At 35.4% G+C, this 10,039-nt stretch overlaps 2 protein-coding genes across 2 annotated transcripts in view; both read right to left on the reverse strand.

Moving 5' to 3' along the window:
• The window catches only part of LOC142353940 (putative RNA/DNA demethylase ALKBH6), a 36,000-nt gene extending 29,523 nt beyond the window's left edge, over positions 1–6,477 (reverse strand). Inside the window, exon 1 of the mRNA XM_075406172.1 lies at positions 6,338–6,477. The gene's annotated coding sequence lies outside the window, so the exon portion shown is untranslated. The remainder of the gene's footprint in view (positions 1–6,337) is intronic.
• LOC142353939 (ras-related protein Rab-18-B-like) overlaps positions 1–10,039 on the reverse strand; it is a 476,381-nt gene that overhangs the window by 370,825 nt on the left and 95,517 nt on the right. The gene's annotated exons all lie outside the window — the stretch shown is intronic.

Raw genomic sequence — 10,039 nt, forward strand, 5'->3', positions numbered from 1 at the left:
ATAATAATAATAATAATAATAATAATAATAATAATAACAATAATAATAATAATAATAATAATAATAATAATAATAATAATAATAACAATAACAATAATAATAATAATAATAAATTGTTTTCGGAACAGACAAACAAAAAAAATGTATATATTTTTACACTTTTTGTAGACACACTTACTGAACCGAGAGAACACCGAGTGTTGCCTCGTCATGTGGTGCCTCATGAAGCAGAAAATTTAGCGTCTTGATTTATTTCAATCATTTGGTTCGGAAAAACATGAAGAGGAAAAAACTCAGTCGAAACCTTCTAGCAAATCAGCACTGCCTAATATAAAGTTATCACGGAACCGATGAGCAAAATCTTTACAAACTATTACAGACAGTTTTGCTATTTCTTCAATGAAACGAGGTTGAAATTTTAGTATTTTTACCAACAGTTTTCTGGCTCTTGTTGAAATGATCTTTATGTTAATTGGTCCTTCACACAAAAATTTTAAGTGTTTTGCGCATATTCTCTGTGTTGTAATTTTGTTTAAATCGTTCGTTCCCAAAAAAAAACATTTTTTGTACTGTGCTCATTTAACTCCCTTATTTTTTTAATAACTAATTTCAATAGCTCATATAAATGTAACTCTTCTATGTTATAAATTTTTGCTGCAATTCTGAAGTTTTCAATTGACTCAAATTTACGTTTCCCGTATATAATTCTCACTAGATGTTTGATTTTGTTATTAAGTTTCTTGATGTCACTCTTTGCAGCTGTACCATAGATTAAAACTCCATACTGTAAGATCGGTTGCATACAAGTTTTGAACGCAAAAATTAGTTGATTTTTGTGTTAGACCGTTCTCAGCTTGTAGAATGTAGCACAAAAAAACATTCATTTTATGAATCAAATACTGAATGTGATCTTTATAATTTAGTTTTTCGTCAATCAGGATTCCAAGATACCTCACCGATTTTTTGTTTTCAATGTGATTTCTCTCAAATGATATTTGATTGCTTTTGTTTCCACCCTCTTTTGAAAACTGAATAAAAAAGTTATATCGAAGTTCAAAGTTAATTTATTCTTGTCCAACCAATCAATTGTTTGTTTCATGCCTAAGACAAGCTGACTAAGATCTGATTGACTAAGTTGCATCAAAGCTGTGTCATCGCCGTAAAGGATCATTGTTAGGTTCGCTGTAGCCTCCGGAAGATCGTTTACATACAAGATAAACAGTAATGGTCCCAAAATTGAGCCTTGAGGTACACTTATTCTTAAAGGTAAAAATGAGGATTCAGTATCTCCGCAACGTTTTTTTTTTGTTTTCTGTTTGTTAGATAGCTTTTTAGTAAGGTATTGATAGGTCCACGGAATCCCATTCTCCACAGCTTTTCTACGAGAATTGAATGATCTACTGTATCAAATGCCTTTTTAAGTCCAGAAAGATTGCATGTGTTGAAATTGCTGGTTTGTTCAAATTGTATCTGATTGAATCTACAACTGATATCAAGGCATCTATGGTGCCCAGTTTTGATCGAAAACCAAATTGATTGTTGTGCAGTTGATTTGTATCTTTGAGAAAACTGGTCATTCTTATGTAGATAATCTTTTCGAAGACTTTCGATATGGCAGGTAATAACGAAATGGGTCTGTAATTATTAGTTTCAGAAACATTTCCGGACTTAAAAATTCGGACAACAACTGCCCTCTTCAAGCATTCCGGAAATGTTTGTGATTTCAGTGCTTTGTTAATGAGAAATGTCAGTGTGTCTAAAATCCCGAAAATTAAAGACTGTATTACGAAAACACTTATCTCAAAAGTCACTTGTGTATTTTGTTATTAGGGACATTACAATTTTTTCAACCTCATCGTTAGTAACATTTGGAAGATACATTGAGCAGCGCACTTGCGGAATTTTGTCAGGATTCCAATTTCCCTTTCATTTTTGTTCATTTTCTCTGCGACAGAAGTAAAAAACTGATTAAACTCCTGGCACTGCTCGACAGTCAAATTTGGCTTTGATCCAGATTCTTTCCTGGTTAGAAGATTAAATGTTTCGAAAACAGATTTATTTGACTTGCTTTCGGCAGCAATTAGTGTTTGAAAAGGTAATTCTTTCTTTTTGTCGACAATTTTTCTTAGCCGTCTTTTTACAGCGCAAAAACGCTCCCAATTTCCCAGTGAACTCTCAATTTTGTATTTTTTTATACAAAAGATGTTTTTTGTTAGACAAATTTTTGATTTGGTTGTCAACCCAATTTTTATTTTGTCCTGGTGTTTTAATTTTTTCTGGAATAAATTTAATCACTATTTCCTGTACTTTTAAGTTAAAGTGTTCAAAGCATGAGTGTATATCCTTCGTTTCAAATAGTTTTTTTGGACTTTTGCAGCTCAATAAGCGTTAGAAAATTCAGTTTTTCTTTCGATTCGCGGCTTTTCAGCAAATTCCAGTTTCGATAACGGCTATTTTTCCTATTTTCCTGTGTTCCGATTGCAACTCTCGGTACCGTTAGAGTATAATGGTCAGTTATTGATGTCTCTAAAATCTACTTGGAATTTTTTATTAGAGTAGACGACATCAATAACTGAACTATTCTGCTCAGTTTCTCTCGTTGGTTTATTTGAGTTCAAAAATTGCAAACCAAAACAGCTGAGACTACTTTGTAGATTAGTTTTTCTGCTCGATTCCCTGATGTGATCAATGTTAATGTCACCACATAGAATATTTATGTCATCTGGTTGTAAGTAGATATCACTAAGATGGTTTTCAAGCACAATCAAGGAATCGTTTACAGGAGCATTAAGTTTCATGTAAACAGCCATTACATAGATAGCAACGGCTCCGAGTTCTTGGCTGTTAAAATTTGTATATTGTTATATTGTGTTTTTTTGTGAAGTTCCATCACTACCCCTTTCTTTGAGATAATAGCAACACCACCCCCTTTCTGTTGACGGTTGCATGTTAACGGTTCATTATATTGATCAATTTTGAACAGGTGATTCCTATGATTGTCCGATAACCATGTTTCAGTCAAGCAAAGAAAAGATGGCTGCAAATTCAACGATTTTATTAGAATCTGCAGCTCATCAATATTTTTTCTTAGAGACCTTATGTTTTGAAGAAGTAGACTATGTGTTGAAGACATCGTTGTTTGTTGAAAAGAACGTAGTGATCGGTTTTCCCCTCATTATAATTTTTAACTATTTTTTGCTGTATCCGTTATTTTGAATCTAATTGTTAATTACAGTGTGGTCATCTGCGTACAAGAAGAGCGGATATCGCTCAACTTGACATAAAACCCACCACTCACTTTTCAGAAAGTTCAGTGCGGATGGCGCAGCTGAATTGTCTGAAAGTGATAAGAAAAATACTTGAATTAAAGATGGACAATGCGGATGTCGCAAAGCCAAGGAGTAAAATATTTTTTTTTGTAACATCCTCAAGCAGCAAGAGAAGCGGATATCGCTATTCTTGTTGCCTTTAGAAAAAAAGAGAAAACAAAATAAAAAAGGTACGTTGAAAATCGTCTAAAAAATTCATTTAAGCAGCCAATTCGCGAAACAGTTTCCAATACGAAGCGCTTATGTTGAAAGAAGACCAATCATTTTCTGCTTCGCACCTTATTTTCAGTAAGTTATTTTATCACATACACAAAACAAAACAAAATCTTTTTGAATTGGTCTCAACAAATAAATACACAGTCATGATTTCATATTTGGTTTACTGTTCTAGTTTATTGTTGGTTGACTCGTTCCATGTCGGGAGAACAAATTGATTTCCCATCGTTGTCTTTTTCCAGTTTGCGTTTATTACTGGCATCTTTACGTTTGATAGCGTTTGGAACATTAGCAAGATCGCTCGTATAATTGATACGATGACAACCGATCGTGTTGTTAGCCTTCGATACCAGAACAGAAACTTTGCAGTTGTTTGTTGAAGTTATGAAACCTTGTTTGATAGCTTCATTTTTCAATTCAGCATTAACTTTTGGCAAAAGCTCATTAATATAAATGTTTCGACCGTGTATCTCGTTTTTTCTTTAAAAATTTGCGTGACTTGTAGACATTGTTCTTATCGTCAAAGTAAATGAATTTGATGATAACTGATGGCAATACATAATCATTTCCAGTCCCAGGGAGTATATGGCAAGCTTTTATTCTCGTTTCATGTAGTCTTATCCCGAGATATTTTTCAAAGAATCAGAGAGTGTCGAGAAGAACGTTTTCGCTGCGTTGCGCATCAATTGGTGGGTTACAAATGTCCAACATGTCTTTTCTACTGTATTGCTCTTGAGCACGAATTCGGTCTTGCAAATTTTTTTGCTCAGTTTCAAGTTTTTCTATCCTCGTTTTATAGCAAACATTTTCGCCCTTTAATTCATTAGTTGCCCTTGTAATTCATTAACCTGTTCTTGTAACGAAGTTTTTTCCCGCAATTGCATCTCTTTTAGTTGATCCGAGTTCGTGTTAGCTTCCATTTTTGAGTTTTTTCTTTTTCAACATTAGAAAACGAATAAAAGGTAAAAAAAAATAACAAAAAAACTGTTTTTGTATGATTTGGATTTTTTGTTCACTCACCTTTTCCTTTTGTGATTCTGGGGTACTCACGAACACTACCAAATCCTCCTCCTTAAAACATAAATCCTCCTTGCACTTGCTCGTTGACAATAAGGATAATACTAACAAGAAAGAATAACTCAAAAATGTACGTAATCAATTAATTATTACGAATTTTAACTTTTTATGCTTTTTATTGGCCCTCGGTTTTGATCTGCGAATTAGAAAAATTACTTGGAAATCATAACAACTATAGAAAATTTTTTCAATTTGAGCTATGCTCTTTTTCAGTTATTTCGGTAATTTTTCTTTGGCACGAAGCAATAGAGAGTTCAAAGAAAAAGAAGCGACCGTTCTCAAGGTCTTCAAATTCTCAAGGTCCTGAAGGTCTTCAAGGTGATGATGAAAGAATAAACGACCTGCGAATCAGATCATCAGAAAACTGCACGGACAGAATCGGCGTGTAAACCTAACTACAGATGCTCATGTTAAGACAACAAGTGGGATTGGCATCGGCTGCGCTTCGCAGAGAAATTGTTCCGACGTACCAAAGAAATGTTTTCAACTCGCTATCAGCTACTCAAATGGCTAGTATTTAGGCGCTGTCCATTTTTGGACTCAGGGTTTTTTAGCGTTCAGGTCAACATGCTGAACAAAAGTAAAAACAAGAAAGACAGTGTTTTTGATAACAAATTACTATTAGGTAGAGCGAGAAAAAGTTTGGAAAAAACACTTTCACATGCTTAGTTCAAGTTCATTGATTTATTCACTCAGGCTGAATTGATTTTTTCACTAATTTCAATAAATAAATGTAAACTTAGGAGAATTTAATATCACTTTGAACATAGTCAGACTTTTATATGCAATTTTTACATTTTTTTGTCATTTTAGACGATTTTTACATTTATGTTTTACATTTTGATCCTACGAGAATCTCTTGCTACAACCTAAGAAATTATTATGTTTGCAGTTACTATTTTCAAGTGCTTACCAATTATACTACTTTCCCGTCTCACCGTTACACATCGATCGGCCAAAACTGACATAAAAAGCCACTGTGGCATAAAGTTCCTAGCCCGCAAACAAATTTGGAGTCTGAAACAATAATAAAAGCCATAAAAGCAGGTATTCAAGTCTTGAATCTGCTTTCGTAATAGTCGACGAAACCGATCACGATCACTTTTCTCGAAAAAAACTCGACCCATTTCTTCCAAAGAGACAAAAACGGAGCTCTTAGTATACGTAAAAACAACCAGAGCAATAAAGAGATTGATAAGTCTGTCCAAAACTTTTTTGCCACAATTAGATTTTTTAGTAGCCCATGAAAGCAAAAAAAAGCTACGTTCATCGGGGACGCAAATAAACAATCCTATTCCACTTGATAGCGATGATGAATATTGTTTATTTGAGCACCATCAAAATCATCTGCTCAAAGCTGGTACGATGCCCTCTGAATTAATCATTCGGAAGTATAGTTCGCTCAGGCACATACAGACTTGATGTATTAGGGAACATCCGCAGTAACTCCAAAAAAGTGCCAGCCACATGCAAACAATTGAACAGAGGCACGAAACTTAATTTGCGGAAAAATTACAATAAAATGGTGACAGATCGTTTCGACAACAGAACAATAAAAATCAACCGCTTCCAAAAAAAAACAGAACTTGGCATTGAAAATAGGGGGTTAGTCTACGACAGAAGAAATGGAAAACCATAACCATAATGGGACTATAATTTCATAAGGTGCTTTAATGGGGAAAGGCCCAAAGTTTTTACATCACAGCATTGCTTACCTACTTTGGCATGAGGAATACCGCCCCAATTTTGCAATCTTCGGTTGCTGAGTTGAACCCACTTGGGTTTGGGCGCTGAGTTGATATTCCGAAGCAGCTCTTGCTCCTCAGCCTCCGAAATGAAATCTTTGACATAGTACACGGTAGAAGGACTATTCGACACACGATGGCATTCCAAGTCCATTCCCAGTTCAAAACAGCCTCAAGCTGTGTAGAGATGCTCAAACATTACAAATCTAGAACCAAACAGTTAATCGATAAAAGGCATCAGTTGCAACTTAAACTAGAAAGCCGGCTGTTTCAAGAGTAATGTCCAATACGCTATACTCACGTCATCACTGGTACTTTCTTTGCTCTAAGGTTGTTACGGATTTATTTATTATCAAGATTTCTCACCTAAATATACACCAAACACCTGCTATACCGCTAATTATAATTAACAAGGGACAAAATCTGAAAAGAGATTGACATTCCAGAACACAAACAATGAGCTATTGTACGCAGAGATCTCCCATGAGCATTTAAAAACCACTGAGGTTAACCTCACAGAAAACAAAGCTCTCGCAAAAAAATTCGACAAAGAATTTCTTCGAAAAATAACGGAGTAAACGCAACAACTCCATAAGGTAACTGTCACCCATTTAATACGACAGTTATTGGCTAGAAATATTTTTTCTCTTACAATTTTTCGATTCCGTTGTTTTTAATGCCCCATTAAATTTACTACGCTCACAATTTGGACTTCCCGAGTCGGAAAAAAAGTTAATGTTCACGTGATTTATTCAAACTATATTGCTATTGCGTATCAGCATAGCGCGGACCGAAAATTGTGCACTTTTCCATCTGAAAGCAAGTCAACCGATCCTTTGGTAACGATTTAGATAGTAACCATAAAAATTTACAGAACTTTTATGTAAATCATTTGTGTAGAAAAAAAAACTAGTTTTCGGATAAAATGCATGCAAATGGGGGTGGACGTTGTCGTGAGTGAGGGGAGATTTTAAAACTTCTAAGAACAGCCCTTGACACAGTGAACATACGCCTCCTCAAAACAGTTTCGGTGAACCGCATACCTAAAGACTAGTTAAGTGTAAGTTTCTCAGCCACTCAATGCACTCCGGGCTTCATCTGTTTATCCCATTTTTGAGGAAGAAAAGTTAAATGCTTCAGACCAAAAATTGGTACAGCAAAAAAAATAAAAAGAAGATTACAAGACTAATATAACTGCCAGAAACTTTGTTTGAGAGCAATTACAATATTGTACTACTTTCACTAATAATTTTTGATTGACAAATATATAATTGATCACAAAACAGTTGAATTCGATTTAAAAGGTCTGAATATTGGCAGATTAGCGTAAAACAGGTCAAAACTTGACAAGCATTGAGGGCTCAGTACCTAGAAGAGAATAATGAATTAAGTTTATAATTAAAATATTGTCCGCAACAGGGACGTTCTATTAGTTCAACTTTACTCAAGAATATATCGTACAAAAGGCTGAACACAAAAAATCATTTTGTTCGTTTCACTTTATTCCAATAAATGCTGCCAAAATTAGGTGACTCACAAACCAAAGAAGGGTAAAACGAGAACCAACTTCGTATTTCGAATCTTGCTGTCGAAAAACATAGAAAAAGAAACCACCAGGAAGAGAGAAGATGCAAAAATTACATTCCCAAAAATATTTTCAATCTATAAAAGACAAAAGCTGAAGGGGAACGGAGTATTATCCCTTAAGAACAGAATATATCGATATTATTCTAGGATCAAACTCCTTCTTAATGTTTATCTAATCTTTCTTAATGTTTATTTGCTACTGAGGCTGAATCAGATTAGCAAATTAGTATCTGCCACTCACATCCTTCCGATCTGAATCTAGTATTCAATAGATCATTTCTTTAAAATCACCAAATCGTCGTTGATAATCAAGAATGGAATGTTTCAAGACTTCGTTCTCCACCTGATAATTTCTAAATCTAAAACTATCATGTTCACGACAGACACTGAATTTGCAATTGCTCTCAAATAACCTGCAGTGGGTTCGCTTGGTAGTAGCTAGCTTAAGCTAAGCGACGCTAGTGTCGGTGCTAGGAAATCGGTCGACAGGTTGTTAGCCAACAACGAAACTGAGAAATTTAGCCAACATTTTAACCACAATTGGTCAAAAAAATCTCAATGGTCCATAAATCAGTAGTTCGGTGTTCGATTACATTTGGTGTGCCGTCGACTGGCGCTCCATTCGTCCTCTCCGTGGCCTCACGCGCCCCTCCATCCCCCCCCCCCCCTGCGGGGGGAGGGTGCAACCAAAGATAGACCATGGTTACGCTAGTTGATGAAAACTGCCGCATATTTGTCCGCTTACGAAATATTGTTTTAAATTGGACAAAAACAGCTTCAGAATAAATCTTATTTCTCATTTTAATCAGCCACTAGCGTTATTGGATTGCGGTGGTACCGCGTCAGCACAAAAATTGATCCAGCAAAAAACCATTTTGGCTACTTCTTTTGAGAGGAATTAAACGTCTAAATTCAGGCAAAACAAAACTTTCCTTAAGGCCTGCACGCAAATAGCTCAATTCCAAATTAGACGAAAAAATGCGAGTGCTAAAAATTTTGATTAGAAGTATAATTAATAAAAAAGGTAACCTTTCTACAAATCTAAATTATTATTCGAAGTCAGCAAATTGTAATTGAGACAGTGAAGCACCGTGTGTGTAGGTAGAGTTAGAAGGAGGCATCGTTCCCATTATAATATACGTAGAGGAAATGGAGGACCGTTTGACCCCTCCCCCGCGGGCAAAAAAAAATGTTTCCTTAAGAACTTGAGAATACATGAGCTTGAAATATATTTGATTTCACAGCAGCGATTTATCTGGCATGGTCTCGATGACGTAACTATTTTGGGTCTTTCGCATTATAGCCCCATTATGGAATGTTGATCATGATTGGGTGAGGGGGGGGGGGGGGGGGTTATATGGCCACTAAGCTTTTGTGGGGCTATAATGGCAAGGACCCACTATTTTTCCCTCTATCATTTCATCCCTTAGTTTTTGTTCTTATATAATTGGTTGAATTAATATCTAAAAAAGGGAAATTTAGTGTGGGTTTTGTAGAAAACAGTTTAGGGTTTACTCCTCAATAATAGATATTCGTAGGTTTGGGGGAAAGGGTTTCGAAATATATGGGGGGACTTTAAACTATAATGGGAAAGAGGGAAACGATGAACATCGTCGTGTTCTAAGTGGTTAAGTACTAAACAATTCTGAAATCATCAACCTAATTAGAATATCATCTTCAACAAAGTCAGCCAACAAACAAACATCACTCTACCGCAACGTATAGAAGATTACAGCAGAGAGAAAAAAAAAGGAAAAGAAACCTACTCTGTTCCAACGTCACCTGAAGCCCCCCTGAACTTCGTTAATGAGTTTATTTATTCAGCAAGCGGTTATTAGCCGAAATAGCATGCTAGTACCGGTGGGAGTATAAGATACAGAATTACGACTACTGTCGTAAGTACAGTCTGTTTGAGTCTATACGGTTGAGGGGGGGGGGGGGTGGGGTGGTTGTGATACACAGAATAGATCTAACAAAACAGGCTGGCCAATGTTATGATACAAGTTTTCCTCTCAAACTAAGTTACATAATAATACACCATATAGATATTACTATGTTACCAGCATGTTAAATCTAGTGATAAAT

This window comes from Convolutriloba macropyga, chromosome 15 (genome assembly GCF_964194025.1).
Source record: "Convolutriloba macropyga chromosome 15, txConMacr16.3, whole genome shotgun sequence".
Classification (NCBI taxonomy): domain Eukaryota; kingdom Metazoa; phylum Xenacoelomorpha; order Acoela; family Convolutidae; genus Convolutriloba; species Convolutriloba macropyga.